The sequence below is a fragment of the Nanorana parkeri genome, unplaced genomic scaffold (assembly GCF_000935625.1).
Source record: "Nanorana parkeri isolate BGI_ZX_2015 unplaced genomic scaffold, ASM93562v1 scaffold56, whole genome shotgun sequence".
NCBI classification, from domain to species: Eukaryota; Metazoa; Chordata; class Amphibia; order Anura; family Dicroglossidae; genus Nanorana; species Nanorana parkeri.
In genome coordinates, this window is record NW_017306324.1 from 1,081,628 (window position 1) to 1,097,495 (window position 15,868).

The window sequence follows — 15,868 nt, forward strand, 5'->3', positions numbered from 1 at the left end:
AGAATGTCTAAAAAATCACCATGAAAAAAGGGGGGGGGGGGGGGCTAAGGCAGAAAGTTTTTAAAAATTATAATAAAAGACTTTAAAATTCTTTAAACATAAAAAAAATGTTGAAAGGAACTTCTCTAACCTCCAGGAGCCATCCAATGCCCAACTCCACAATTTGACGATACCAAAACTCAAAATTCTGCCTGTGCCTAGTCAAGAAAAGCGTTCACTGGACCTACCTGAAGGTTTGGACACATTCATTGGAATGGAGAGTAGGTTCCGGGAAGGAGGAAGTAGGGTGGGAGGAATCGGCTGTGTATCTGGGCACACGTTAGACAGGGAGGATACTTTGCCTTCCAACGGCCATCAGCCGGCAGTGGACACATGGGACAGACTCGTAGGGCAGCCGATGAACTTGTGAGCCTGCAAGACAGCACAGAGAATGTTGTGTTAGGAGACGCGGGGTGTCTGGCCAACGAATTGTGCATTGTGTTTGTGATATTTACACAGCGTAGCTTGTATAATCAACTGCATATAATATTTATGAAACCTGTTCCAGCTCCATGAAGATACGAGCGCCTCTAATAACATGTGAAGGGAACGGCTCATAAGCCGTATGGCTTGTGGTTTATTTTTACCTTGTCATGTACACCACAATCCATGTTCATAATAGAGTTTTGAAAATCACACAACTCGCTCAGGGCTTATGTTTTTTATCTGGACATTTTTTCTTTCATTTTTAAAAGAGAAAGGAGTCAGAATTGTCTTAATTTTATACAAATGCCTGTGTTCTTGTTGGGGACACTCCCCTCACTTCCTGCCCCGGTGACACCCGGACAAGAAATGAGTAGATTGGGAATATATGCTGAAAGGTCAGCTTGAAATCCATGTGACTGGGTGAGAACACAGGAGCAAAATTGGTAGACAGCGACTCTATTAGACATGCAAGCTGCGGAAAAATTTGGTTCGGTTCGGATAGTTCGTTATTTCGGGATTCTGATCCGAGATTCAATTTGGTTCGGATTTCGGAAGAAATCTGAATTTTCGTTAGTTTCGGATGAGTTTACAAATATTGATTGCGAATACCACAGAAAACCATATACAGATATTAATTCTAAAGCTGAATCTGCTAGACCCGAATGGCATTAAGGATCCGAATTTCCGATTTGCATTCGGGAGCTCCCAAATGCTATTCGGGTCTGGGAGCCATATACATATATTACTGAAGCTGAGGCTCCCAGACCCGAATGGCATTTGGGAGCTCCCGAATGCAAATCGTAAATTCAGATCACGAATGCCGTTCGGGTCTGGGGCCTCAGCTTTAGTATTATATGTATATACTGTATATGGCTCCCAGACCCGAATGGCATTCGGGATCCGAATTTCCAATTTGCATTCGGGAGCTCCCAAATGCCATTGGGGTCTGGGAGCTCCGGCTTTAGTATCATATGTATATACTGTATATGGCTATCATGTTGCCGTAACGAAAATTTGTGTTCAGACCCATTCGGATGCATTAAACCGAAAAACACATCTGATTGGCCAGAAAAGTCACATGTCCGATTCAGTTTTGTTTTTGAACGAAATTCGGACGGGAACCAAAATTCGGAAACGGACATTCGGATTTGGACATATTCGGATGCATTGGGATTCGGAAATTCGTATGTGTCCGAATTTCAGAAAATTCATCCGAATTTTGATTCGGAACTAGACGAATCGCATGTGTCTAGACTCTATAACAGGAAGTGTCTGAACTTTTATGGCAGGATCGGCAGGTATTATTGTAATGAAAGGTGCAGACTTTCCACAGTGGATTTCAACTATTTTTAGCCGACTCCTATTAATCTGAATGATCTTGAAGTTTGAAAACATTGACGAATCCCACAAATCTACTTCGCTGAATGCAGTGACGTATATTCGCTATGCCCTGTGAATATGCACTGCTGAATCACCCATTTCACAGAGCCTGCCTTCTAAACTACAGAGGTGCTGGAGAGGTGCAGTTTTAGGGGGCACATTATCACTGCTTGCAGGCAGCAAGGTACCGTGAGGTATGCAGTCCTTAGAAATCAAATGTAAACCAAAGGAATGAGCAGGGGAGAAACTGCAAGGTGCGAATTAAAGCCATGAAGTGGATGAAAGAGATGGTCAGCAGAAAGGCAGCACATGAATGGGATTTTTTTTAATAAGCTTGTGATGGATTGTCAAAAATAGCTATTGTTTGTATTAAACTGGTGATGCTATACAGTCCAATTTTATACAGTCCAATGTCAGTCCAGTCTTCACTGACACAGATATCTATTCGGTGTCAGACTTCAGATTAAAGCCGCTTCTGTTTCTTTATCACCATCTAGCCGTTATGAGGTCAGTGAAACTAACATTATCTATGCACAGGGGTTTCGTTCTGCACTTTATTGTGTTTGTTTATATGCTATTTTTGCTACATTTGCTGTGATACAGTCCAATGTGTCACCGTCAGATTGTTTGTTGTATAAGAAAAGGTTTGCCCTTTGTTTAGCATGATCATACAAGGATTGCAACCTGACACACACACACACACACACACACTCGGTCCCAGGTTCAAACCAATTCCTAAAGTTTATTACCTAGCACACTACTTTATATGCCTTGTAATTATCATACTTGTGACTGCACACGCTCCGAAACAATATCTACAAAATGACATTAAAAAGAGGCCAGGAAATGGGGGAGAGAGAGAGAGAGGGAGAGAGATAGAGAGACACATGATGGTTGAATATAAATACACTTTCTTTCACAACTATGATACAGTCCAATGTTATACAGTACAATGTGATGCAGTACAATCAGAGGCGTAACAATCACCCAAGCGGCCGCTATGGTGCCCGGGGCACAGGGGGGCCCGGCCAGGACATTCCTGATGCCCTGCGGGCCGCCCGGGTCGCTATGGCGCCTCACGCTGCTGGCTATCACTGGCAGCTGTGAAGAGAAATGTGACGCTGTTCAGATCACTGACAGTGATCTGTGCAGCGGCGCGTTCCTCTCCACAGCCGCTGCTGAGTCAGTGAGAGCCAGCGGCGGCGGTGGAGCAGGCTAGACCCAGCAGTGGAGAAGGGGGCCCAAGGTTGGAATCAGAGGAGGAGGCGGGGCCCGGCGACGGGCGGAGGAGGCGGGGCTCACCACCGACGGTGGAGGAAGAGGAGGCGGACAGGTAAGGAGTTTGACCAGCCCACCTGAGGGCGACTCTGCAGAGCCCACCCTAGAGAGTCTATAGTCGGCTCTGCAGGGTCACCCTCAGGTGTGCTGTGTGGGATCTCAATGGGGCTCTGCAAGGGGTGTAACTAGAGATCAAAGGGGCCCATACAAAATTTTGCTATGGGTGTGACGGACCCCCGTACTCAGGATGAGTATGTCCGCCGCTGTCTTCTTCCTTGCTGAGGAGATATTGGAACCTGCTGATCTGTAGCTCCCAGTTTCCCCAGTCACTAGCCAAGGCTTGAGTGTAGGGTAAACAAACTCTGATTTATTGAGCAACTGCACAAACTTATATACAGCAAGTGATGAAATCAGAATATAATCCCATCACATCCACCCTCCCCTCTCAGACCATCGGTCTGCTCAACACCACAGGTGTCCACCTGCTAACGAACTCCAGACAGCCATAGCAAGAGCCTGGCCAGAATGTCATTGTTCTGAGCTCCCTCAGAGAACAATAGGAGATAACGAGGGATGGTGCTGATACTCTTTCCATAACCAGGTCACACAGCATAACGCACTCAAACATAACCCAACACCAATACACATTTAACTTATAAACTCATCACCGTGTCGTCACAATGGGGCCCTGTGATTTCTAGTTACGCCGCTGAGTACAATGATATACAGTCCGATGTTATAAAGTCTATTGTAATACAATTAAAGTATATGCTGTGACTTTAGATCTTCTTTATAAGAATGAAAACAACTCTTCAATCTACAATGTCTTGATCATTTTCGCAATTAGGTTTACGTTTACCTTACGAAATCTGAGTGTCTTTGGGACCTGAGGAATATAGAAGCCAAAACATAAAAAGACCATTCATTAGCACTGATGTAAAACATAAGGGATCGAATGAATAATACCAACTCAACACAAACACAAACTATAAACATTCCTCGTAGTGTGGGAACTCCTCTGCAAGCTGCCAAGATGATGCAGTTTGTTTGATGTGTATCAGATCGTAATTAGCAAAGTCGTGAACGTGGTTCCCCAGACAGGAATGTTGAATGAAAAGGTCTCATTTAGAGCATTCGCACTATCCCATCTCGCTTTTTCTAAGTGGGAATTCCTATATTATTGCTAATGGGGTTAGGCTTTGAAGAGGAACGTTTTCACACCACAGCCAATTAAATTGCAGCTATTAGGTCCAAGGGGAATGTGAAAATGAGAGCTAGCACCTAGGTAGTGGGAACTGCTCTGTGTTTCTTTGCCTTCACATTAAGGCCTCATTCACACTACCGCACGTATACGCGCATACGTGCGTATTGTACCAAATGCAACATATGCAAATAAATGGTTCCATACACATAGGCGCGCATGGAGACGTATATTTTAGTTAGCGTAAAAATGCGCGAAAACAGAATGGAACCAAGATGCGTCCGTGCAGCGTATTTCTGCATATATTTTTCTACGTATACGCGCATATGTGCGTACAGTTCATTAAAATTTCCATTAGGAATGATGCATTCTAGGAAATGCAAATAGTGCACGCATATACGCACGCATATACGCGGCGCATAGACGCTCGTATATATGCGCCTAGACGCGTATATACGCAATATACAATTTTGCTTGCGTTGTATGTGAATGAGGTCTTAGGGCTTGTGCTGCCAAACGCTGGCTTTTGCATTTGTGGTTCTAGAACCCCAGATGTATCATTACCTGCATTAAATCATACAAATCAGTTTGGAAACTGACATGGAATCTCCCTGCACGCAGCTGAACGGGGTCAGGGGTGACTCACTGATTGCTAAGTGGCTGTCAACTACATAGCTAACAATGACGCTGACATTGGGCGTATTATAATGGGGATGCCAAGGGACTAGTTCCCCATCAGATCTGCTATGCCTCTAATTGACAGCAAGCAGTGGGCTGGTTCCAACAGCAGACTGGCCAATGTTGACAATGCACGGGCAATGGTGACAATGCATGGGCAATGGTGACAATGCATGGGCAATGTGAATAAGAGTGTCTATAACAGTGAGTGGAGCCCAGACTGGGGTATTTCACCACAAGAATGGGGGTTTCTTTATAGCAAGCACATTTTGAATATCTGAGACCTTTTTTTTTTAACTCTTGCATAAAAAAAAAACTGCCCATGTGTTGGTGTTCTAAGTGGCAGCTGGAGTCCGGATACATTTTTTCATCTCAGTCGTTTTTCTTCCCTCATTCAGCGCCAGGATTAGTATATACTAAACCAAGCTCAGTATATACCGCGGAGTTCTTATTTACACACTTGTTCAGCGATGCAAGCTTGTATTAACAATTAGGTTTTATATTAAATTATGCCTTCCCGTGCAGTCATTTCATCTTTATTTTTTAGCATGCTGCGAGCAGGCCTTGGCTCAGTGCACCGGTGAGAGAGAGAGAGAGAGAGAGAGAGAGAGAGAGAGAGAGAGAGGGAGGCAGAGATGTCGGGGTAATTAGATTACAAACAAAATATAAGAAAGATAAAGACTGTAATGAAAGTGTTCCAGTGAATAATTCCTCCTGCTAACAAATCTCGCAGTATTAATCAGTCTGAGAGGTGAACGCGGAACATTACAGCCTAATACAGGAAGGGAAAAACTTTTCTTCCCACCTCTAACAAGCAAGTTCATATTCAGGACTCCGGACATTACATCAGAATACAGCAGCATACAGCATACAGAACTAACTGTATACCACATCATAGATATAAGCATGCATATAGAAAACCAGCATAGACTAACATTGGACTAAAGCGCCATCTACAGTTTAAAAGACATAATTACATCTCTGAATGTCAGTAATACAAATCAGTACATATCAGCATAGGCTGTTGTATTTACAACACTAAAGGTGGCCATACACTCTACAACCATCGCAAGACTTTAGTCTTGCGATGGTTGTGAAGGGATTAAAAAAACGTACGATCTGCCTATCTTGGACAGGCAGATCGCACTCTCAATCATCGCAAGCCCGCCCCCCTGAGGGGCGGGCTTCCGATGACCGCAATGCTGAACGGGCAGTGTGCGCGTGCGCACACCGGCCCGTTCAGCATTTATCTTCCGAGCACCGTTCTAACCAGCCGAGAATCGTACGATTCCCGGCTGGTTTTCGAACATGCTGGTTCGACAGAAGACGTGCGACCGTACAGTAGAAACGCTCGCACGTCTCCGTTCACACTGCTCGATTATCGTACGAAAAACCGATCGCATACGATTATCGTACGATAATCGTGCAGTGTATGGGCACCTTTATGACAACCCAAAATTACCAGTGATAACAGTAACCAGGACAAATAGAGGGGGGTGAATCTTCCTATCGGGGACACAGGTTTTGGCTTCAGTTGCACTTCCTGTCCAATATCTACAACAGGAAGTAAGAAGAAATACCTCCAAAGTGAGGGCAATCCATGGTGGTCACCATGATTTCCCATCTATTCCTGTTCTGGTGACAATCCCCCCTGGGAAATCATTTATTGAACGTTATTCTGTCTAGAAACCCTCAGATCCCGCCATAGCCGGTAATATATATCGATTTCATACCAGGCCCCCCCATGACGTAAGATGATTGCGTGCGGTTTTGGGGTGCGCATTGCGCATTATAACAACCTCTTCCTATACCGCACACTTGAAACGGCATGACAAAATAAGACAGTGACATGTCTGGCATATCCATGGCAACCACCGCCAACCCCTCCACCTCCCCAAGTCTTAATGTAGCTAAGTAAAGGAAGACCGCTGTGACAAGACACACTCCAATTGGACATGTGCCCACTCCAGCTGGGCCAGCAGAATAGAAGATTTTATCTCTTCACATCGTTTTCACTTTTTTGCTTTGTTTTTTTTTTGCCCTCCGTCGTCCGGATTTCTCTTGAAAAATAAAGTTTTTTTTATCAAGTTGAAGAAATTTCTAGTTTTATTGGCACGTGTCTGCTGAACGGTTCTGAAAAAGCCATCTTGTTATTTATGGATTCAGCATCCCGATAAAGGATTCATTGCCATTGGGTACTACCTTCTATATTTATATATAAGGACAATGGCGCCTTAAAGTGCATGCAAACTTAAAGCAAACATATATTGCAGCCTAAGCCCCCATGCACACTGAGCGTAGCGGGAATGCGCATTGAGGTGATGTGCGTTCCCATGCGTTTGTTTCCCACGTTTGCCGCACGGCCCTATTGATTTCTCTGGATGCGCCCAAACGTGGAAAAGTAGTTCACGTGACAAATCTTGCAACATGCGTTTTTCTCCTGCACGTTCTCACACATGCAAACGTGTGGGACAAAAGCGCGTTTCCTCGGCCGTTTTTGAGGTGCCATTAACTAGTAATGGCACTACAAGCGTGTTCCGCATTTTTCGTGAACACATGTCTAAGCGCGCACTTTTGTGCATGTTTGACACGTGTTAATAAGATGGGAACGCGGTGGTGTCCGCTGAAAGAAAAGTATGGAATGCTGTACTTTTTTTCACGGCAGCGGGATGAGGAACAACCGCCCCGCTGTGCCCGTGGATCTGAACAAAATGTCACTTGTGACATGTCAATAAAGTTATACTAAAAAGAAAAAGAAAAAAGAACAGCGCATCGGCACTGTGTCGGGCACTTTACACCAGCCGCTGTCCGTTTAGCGCAGCAGCTGGTGTGCAGTGACCTTGGATATGGCGGCTGCATTCGTTTATCTTTTATCTGGTGATCCTGCCAGTATCACATTTCCTGTCTAATGAGAGCCAAAAGAACAGTCTGAGAACCCAAAAACCTTTAATATCAATATTGGTTTACAAACAACAACACTGACCAGCCAACGCATTTCGGGGGCTCAAAGACCTCCCTTCTTCAGGGCCTAAAGAAGGACACCAGTTATTTAGAAAGTTAACCCTTACAGTAAATGGGGTGGACTTGGTATCCAAAACAGGGAGTGGCCCCCCAAAATATATATGGTGACCGGGGAACATGGAGACAGCTTCCCTACTGCCATTCGGGTCTGGAAGCTTCAGCTTTAATATGGCTCCAGGGGCGTCCCAAGGCCGTTCCGGATGACACCCCGCCGTGACGTCATCGCGCATGCGCGGTCATCTCATTGACGCCTGCCGGCGCCCGTCTTGGTGATGGACGCCGGCAGAGAGAGGAGGGGACATTCACCCGGCGGGATGAGGTGTGCCGCCGGGTCCCCTCCTCTCTCCGCGACACTGTCGGGCTCTCGGTCCGTGACCAAGTGCCCGACTTTTCATAGGGGGTGACACCAAAAGGACTGTCAGTCATTTTGGTGTCACCCCTGCAATGGTGTCACCCAGGTGCGGGCCGCACCCCCCCTTGTGACGCCACTGTATGGCTCCCAGACCCGTGTTGCTTTCTAGAGCTCCCGAATGGGATTCGCAAATTGGGATCCTGAATGCCATTGGGGTCTGGGAGCCTCAGCTTTAGTATTAATATCTGTATTTGGTTTTCTGTGGTTCCGAATATTCCTAAACTCATCCGAAACTAACGGAAATTCGGATTTCGGCCGAATCTGAAACCCGAACCGATTTGAATTTTGGATCCGAATCCCGAAATAACGAAATATCCGAACCAAGCCTAATTTTTCCGCAGCTTACTTGTCTACCTGACAGGAGGTCCGCTGACCGTACAAAGTCATCCAAAAACGCGGCGATAAAGAGCAAAAAAAAAGGGCAATTTGGGGCTTTGAATGAACTGCGAGCGGAACGCGTTGTACTCGGCCGAACACGGAGAAGAGATCCCGTCCCATAAATCACTGCACACTAATTACGCCGCGGCCGTGTTCATTAATTTGTTTCGGAAGCGTCGGGCGCGGCGGAGCCAAGGTCAGCGGCTGGCTGGAGCATCTGATTTAGTCGTTTTTAACACGCTGGATGGTAAGCGGCGGAACCTTTTGTTTCTGTCGGTGAATTATGCAAAAATCGGCGTGATTAGGTCTGCGGAGAGGCTGATTAATGGGCGTTCTGGCCTTTTAAAAACCCCCAGATTAATTCTACGCGCCGGCCTGGTGGTAACCTCGTCGTTGCCGGAGGGAACAGGGGCCCAGAGACCGGCGCTTTGGGCTTACAATGCCCTTTTTAAATATCATTTTACATTCTGAAGGGCCCCTAGCAATGACACATTTTATTATGTCCAGGTGCATACATGCTGAGTAATGTGCCAACACCGAGTATTCATTTCCTCAGTCAGAGAACACAGTGCTCCCCCTGACAATGCCTTCATCTGCTTTTCTCTCCAGAAGGACGGCCCCATCTTTGTTTAGGCATCATCCAGGGTCACCATCTACTTCCTGGACTGAGGTGCCAGCTCAGTTCTTTGTGTTCACAAATGTCTGACACAGATGAGCACCTGCTGCAGCCTCTCACCATGTGACTTGCTCAGTGGCGGAACCAATAGCCAAAGGGCCCTGGTGCAAGATTTTATCTTGGGCCCCCCTCACAAGAGAGGGGGGCGCGGGAGCGGATCACACTGGCCCCTGCATTAGAGACCAGTGGTCTCTAATGTTGCAGTAGCATGCTGGACTTACCTGAGACCCTGCAGAGCACACCATAGATCCTGTATAGCCCACCTGAGACTCTATGGTGGGCTCTGCAGGGTCCCAGGTAGGCTGGTCTGGTCTGGTCGTCGGGATGCCGCCTCGGTACAGTTGATACCCATGTATGAGGCCCCCCAGACCCCTCACATGGGTACCGGCCATAGCCCTCTGATGGCGGTGTTCTATCAAAGGTTGTGACTACGTTAAAATGTGTGACCGGTGACGTGGTCACACGTTTTAACGTAATGCCACCAAGTTTTTCGGCGGTGGAATGTGTGACAACCAATAGGTGAAGCATTCCAACGGTTTCCCAGCTGTTCCAGGGCAGATCAGCATCGCAAATCGCATGTGCAGGAGAACCGATCTGCCCTGAAACAGCTGATCGGTCCTGAAATGTCACTTTTCTCCGACTGCGATCTCACATTCCAATCGTTGTTCGGACACCGGGACCGTGCACTGCCATATATTGCAGGACCGCACCGCACTGAGACTGTGGGGCTGCCCAGTACCGGACCCCACTGGGCCCCCCCACAGCTTTAGGCCCCGGTGCCCCGGCACCGCCTGCACCGGCGGTAGTTCCGCCACTGGACTTGCTGCAAACTTACAGGCTGACCACTGGGGGAGGGGAGACCCAGGACCGGATTCCCCACAAGGCCACCGAGGCACGACCTTGGGGCGGCAGGGCGCAGAGGGGTGGCAGCGGTGTCCTTGTTGGGAAGTTGCCCTCTCTACATTCAGTTTCACATGTAAACGATTTTTCGTTTACATGTGAAATCGGCGATGACGCCGACTTCACATGTAAACAGTGTGGAGCCTTCTGCCCTCCCCCCTGCAGTTACCTCTCTCCTTTGGTTCCGTCCTCCGCCGCCGAGTCCCGAGTCTCTGACTGCAGTGAGCAGAGCGGCCGGGTTATAAGTAACCCTGCCGCTCTGTGCAGACTGTAGACAGTGCTCTTCCTCTCTCACCTGTCACAGGAGTTCCAGCGCAGTGCTGTGCTAGAACTCCTGTATTGGAGGTGACAGGGTCAATAAAGAGAACCCGTCACCTCCAATTGCTATTACACAGGGGATTGTTTTCTCCTGTGTGATAGCAATAAAGTTAGGTGGACAAAAAAATGTAATTGATAAAAAATTTAAATAAATACAAATTAAAAAAAAAATAATATGAAATCATTAAATAAAAAAATAAAAAGGTAATAAAAAAGTAAAAAAAGAAACAAATTAAAAAATAAGAAAATAATTATAAAAAATAAACAATAATAAGATAGAAAATGATAAAAAAGTAAATAAGATAAATAAAAATCTAAAAAAAATTAAATTGATTAAAAAATAATGAAATAAAAAAAAATAAAAAAATAAATAAGAAGAAATAATTAAATAAAAAAATAAAAAGTAAAAAAAATTAAGAAACAGTGAAAATAATTGACACTAACCCCGCCGCCCTGCCATCTGGTTGCCATTCTCCATTGATAGGAAGGACTATCACAGGACTATCACAGGACCTGGCCTTGGGGCAGCAGGGAGAGTAAATCCGGCCCTGGGGAGACTGAGGAAATGCTTCCTCCTGCCTGCAGCAGACTGATCACTGGGGGGAGAGGAGACTGAGGAAATGCTTCCTCCTGCCTGCAGCAGACTGATCACTGGGGGGAGAGGAGACTGAGGAAATGCTTTCTCATGCCTGCAGCAGACTGATTTCAAAGTAAAGCTTTTTACTGATAAAAGCTGTACCGATATCATCTCAGCCCAGGCAAAGTAACTGGACTGGAGCAGAAGGATATCTTTTTTAATGATAAAAGTTGGAGCATGTTCTGAGAATGACAGTGTTGCCGTATACTGCGATGTTAATTTATTGTGTTTCCTGTTTTTGGTGCACACAAAGAGCCTGGGAAAGGAAGTCCAGGATTTACTGACACTGACACTCGGCTTATAGTGAATGTTGCCCTTTGCCATGTCCTCTATATCATGGGCTACCAGCTGTTCATATTTATATACTGGAAGACAAAGATCTCTTTACACTCAGTAAACTGATACATTTGGGTGAGATCCCCGCGTTCTGTATCTCAATTAATAATCAGAAATACAATAATTAATAGTTTACAATGGAACACAGCAGCCTCTAGGCTCCTCCCACCAGCTACGATCTACCTGCATTACACTATATTGCCAAAACTATTGGGTCACCCCTCCAAATCATTGGATTCAGGTGTTCCGTGACATTTCCTTGCTACTAAATATTCCGCGGTCACCTGTTAGTGGTATTATAACAAAGTGGAAGCAACTGGGAACAACAGCAACTCAGCCAGGAAGTGGTAGGACACGTAAAATGACAGAGCGGGGTCAGCGCATGCTGAAGCGCACACACCTTCCCAAAAGAGTTGAAGCAGTTATAGCGGCAAAGGGTGGAGACAACCCAATATTGAACCCTACGGACTAAGACTGGGATGCCATTAGATATCATGTGCGTGTAAAGGCCAGCGCCCCAATACTGTTGGCAATATAGTGTACATAAAGAAGCCCAGAGACCCAGTGATGACATCAAAAAAGAGGACGGAAAGGTTTTAATAAAAGAAATGACATCAGCATGTTGATGGGTGGAAAGGAGGAACCAAGGAAGGCAAAATATAAGCAGTTTAAACATCAGCTTTAACTAAAAACAACCCTTGGTTATAAAGGGGTTAAATCTCCGGCTCCGCTTGCCATTCAGAAGCCTCACGCATCGGGTACAAGCGCCAGTGACCCCCGAATCTCTTGCTAATCAGTCAGGACTTATGTATTACCAATGTGATTAAAGTAGTTTGTGCGGCCAAATAGCATGTGCATGAAATTAAACATTACTTTCCCTCCTGGAAGATTAGAAGTGGTCAGAGGGAAGTTAATCTGGCATGGCGCTTTCTGCTCAACTTCTTCATCACCTTAATTAGTTTAAAGGCTCCGAGACGCCTTTTCTTGGAGTTTGTATCTGCCGGACTGAATGTGTAATATTAGCGCACTCGAGGCTGGGCGCGAAACTGGACGAGCGCCATTTCTGCTGGGTTCCAGTCGCAATGATTCAACTGAGCAAGACAAGCAACAACTTGTCATTTTCAGACTTAGATTATTTCCTGTCCGAGATTACATATGAAACGTTCATTTACTACTATGTGATCTTCATTCTTTCAGCTTTAGCTGCACCCCACACACACAACACAATCTGATTGTACAATCTCCTTTAGATCTACCAACAACTATGTAGTACAAGGGTCTGTCTGATTGGATACAAAGTGAGTGAACAGATCAGGTTGGTCCTCATATTACATAGTTTTGGTGAATCTTATGTTGATTGTACAGAGATTGTATGGTCAGATTGCAAGGGTTACTATAAGGCCCCGTTCACATATAGCGACATACCTTTTGCAGCGGATCCGCACGGCCGGGATAGCGCGACTTTCGGGGCGACGTTCCAGCGACGGTAGCGCGACCTTCCCCGTCGGGCTCCATAGAAAAAAAGTAAAATCGCGCAAAATCCGCCGAAAAAAGGGTCCGGTAGAAGCGACTTGCGACCGCGACGAGCGACGCGCGACATGGAGTTAAGACAGCTCCATTGAATAACATTGGCCGGCGACTTCTCGCGATATCGCGCGGCAAAAATGCGCGATATCGCGGCGGAAATCGCGCGACAATTCGCTATATGTGAACGGGGCCTTAGGGTTGCCACCTTTTCTTCAAGTGAAACCCGAACCGTCTAGCGCCGCATGTTAACTTTTATTAGAGAGTAGACAGGAAAGAGCGAGGAGAGACAGTCAGGAGAGAGAGAGAGAGGAGAGACAGCCAGGAGAGAGAGAGACTGAGGAGAGAGAGAAAGGAGTGACAGCCAGAAGGAAGAGTGAGGAGAGACAGCCAGGAGAGAGTGAGGAGAGACAGCCAGGAGAGAAAGGACAAAGAGAGACAGACAGGAGATAGAGAGAGCAAGGAGAGACAGCCAGGAGAGAGAGCGAGGAAAGTCAGCCAGGAGAAAGAGAGAGGGGAGATAGCCAGGAGAGAGTGAGGAAAGTCTACCAGGAGAGGGAGCGTGGAGAGACAGCAAGGAGAGAGAGCAAGGAAAGTCAGCCAGGAGAGAGAGCAAGGAGAGACAGCCAGGAGAGAGAGCGAGGAAAGTCAGCCAGGAGAGAGAGGAAGGAGAGACAGCCAGGAGAGAGAGCAAGGAAAGTCAGCCAGGAGAGAGAGAGCAAGGAGAGACAGCCAGGAGAGAGAGCGAGGAAAGTCAGCCAGGAGAGAGAGGGGAGATAGCCAGGAGAGAGTGAGGAAAGTCTACCAGGAGAGGGAGTGTGGAGAGACAGCCAGGAGAGAGAGCAAGGAGAGACAGCCAGGAGAGAGAGCAAGGAGAGACAGGAGAGACAGCCAGGAGAGAGAGCAAGGAGAGACAGCCAGCAGAGAGAGAGAGGGGAGACAGCCAGGAGAGTGAGGAGAGATAGCCAGGAGAGTGAGAGGAGAGACAGCCAGGGGGAGAGACAGAGGAGAGACAGCCAGGAGCGAGAGTGAGAGGAGAGATAGCCAGGAGAGAGAGAGGAGGGACAGCCAGGGAAGAGAGAGAGGAGGGACAGCCAGGAGAGAGAGAGAGGAGGGACAGCTAGGAGAGTGAGAGGAGAGATAGCCAGGAGAGAGGAGAGATAGCCAGGAAACAGAGAGGAGAGATAGCCAGGAGAGACAGCCAGGAGAGAGAGCGAGGAGGGACAGCCAGGAGAGTGAGAGGAGGGACAGCCAGGAGAGTGAGAGGAGAGACAGCCAGGAGAGTGAGAGGAGAGACAGCCAGGAGAGTGTGTCCTTCACGACTTATCTGCACCTTGCGTTTCAGACACCTCCTTGCTCCAGCGTCCCTGTGTCCCTTGCCTCCTCCATGCACTGAGGTTGGAACAGCATAACCCCATGCTTCCCTCATTCCGCCTGACATTGTGACATCTTGTGTACAAGTTTCAGTTGGCCTGATACCTGGACACAGCACATTCAGAACTCAAAACCCGGACTGTCCAGGTGAATCCCAGACAGGTGGCAACCCCAGTCACTATACATGTTATAAACTGACTGTACAATTAATTGTAGATGTACCAAAACGATGTCATATGAGGACCTACCTATCCAATCCATTGGCATCCAATCAGGCAGGCCACCCACTTTGCACTCACATGGCCACATTACCTACACTACAGAAGCAGGTAAGATTTCTCAATACTGTTTGCTGAAATCCATGCAATGTATGTGGCTAACATGGCATTTCATTTTGTTTTTCCCTCAAAAAATTTAAGCAGCACAGGAAATGTCAGTAATGACCAATTTATAACTAATTCTGTCTGCCTGACATTGTCATGACACTCTTTGGTCCCTTTTAGAAATGGAACCTGTTTTCAGACCTAGCCTGTTTTTTGGGGGTTTCTGGACACTCACTGGCCATTATGCGCTCTAGTCTCAGCCCCTGTTCCCAGCTGCATGAAAGTGATCTCAGACCTGTAGCTCGGGTACTGCTGCAGCTCTGGATCAGAAAATGAAAAGGTAACTGCTCCTAACCTGATATTAGGTACGTTTAGGGGGTGATGTTTACTCTGATGCTCGTTCTTCTATAAAACACCCCTGTGGGCTTTAATAGTATTAACTTTCATTATCTCAGCTGGCGAGGCCCGCTCTGCATTGTGGTTAATGCGAATGTATCAGTGGATGACGGCGCGATATAATAGCGGGCGGGCAGCAACCTCCGCAGGTGCCTCCACATAGCTAAAGAGCTTCCAGCAACACAAACAGGAAGGTATCAAAAGCAGAGCGACTAAGAGGTGCCAGCTGAGCAGAGGTTAAATGAGTGTGGAGTGTGTGGAGGTGAAATGATGCAGGTGTTGGGGGAAGCAAAATTCCATTTTATTGGCAGAGCTTTATTTTCTCTGTCTCTGGTCTAAGCAAAAGTCTCTATACTTTGTAAAAGGTGAAGATGTTTAAAAACAACCATTTTAAAACATATGTCCAGCCCAAACCTTTTTTTATTGGACCCATACTGGTACTGGTGACCATTGTCCCCAATAGAAATCCTACTCTGACCCATACTAGTACTGGTGACCATTGTCCTCAACAGAAAGCCTACTCTGACCGATACTGGTACTGGTGACCATTGTCCTCAACAGAAAGCCTACT

At 46.7% G+C, this 15,868-nt stretch overlaps 1 protein-coding gene across 1 annotated transcript in view; it reads right to left on the reverse strand.

Moving 5' to 3' along the window:
- LOC108804416 (probable G-protein coupled receptor 22) overlaps positions 1-15,868 on the reverse strand; it is a 124,205-nt gene that overhangs the window by 17,510 nt on the left and 90,827 nt on the right. Inside the window, exon 2 of the mRNA XM_018576137.1 lies at positions 228-411. The gene's annotated coding sequence lies outside the window, so the exon portion shown is untranslated. The remainder of the gene's footprint in view (positions 1-227; positions 412-15,868) is intronic.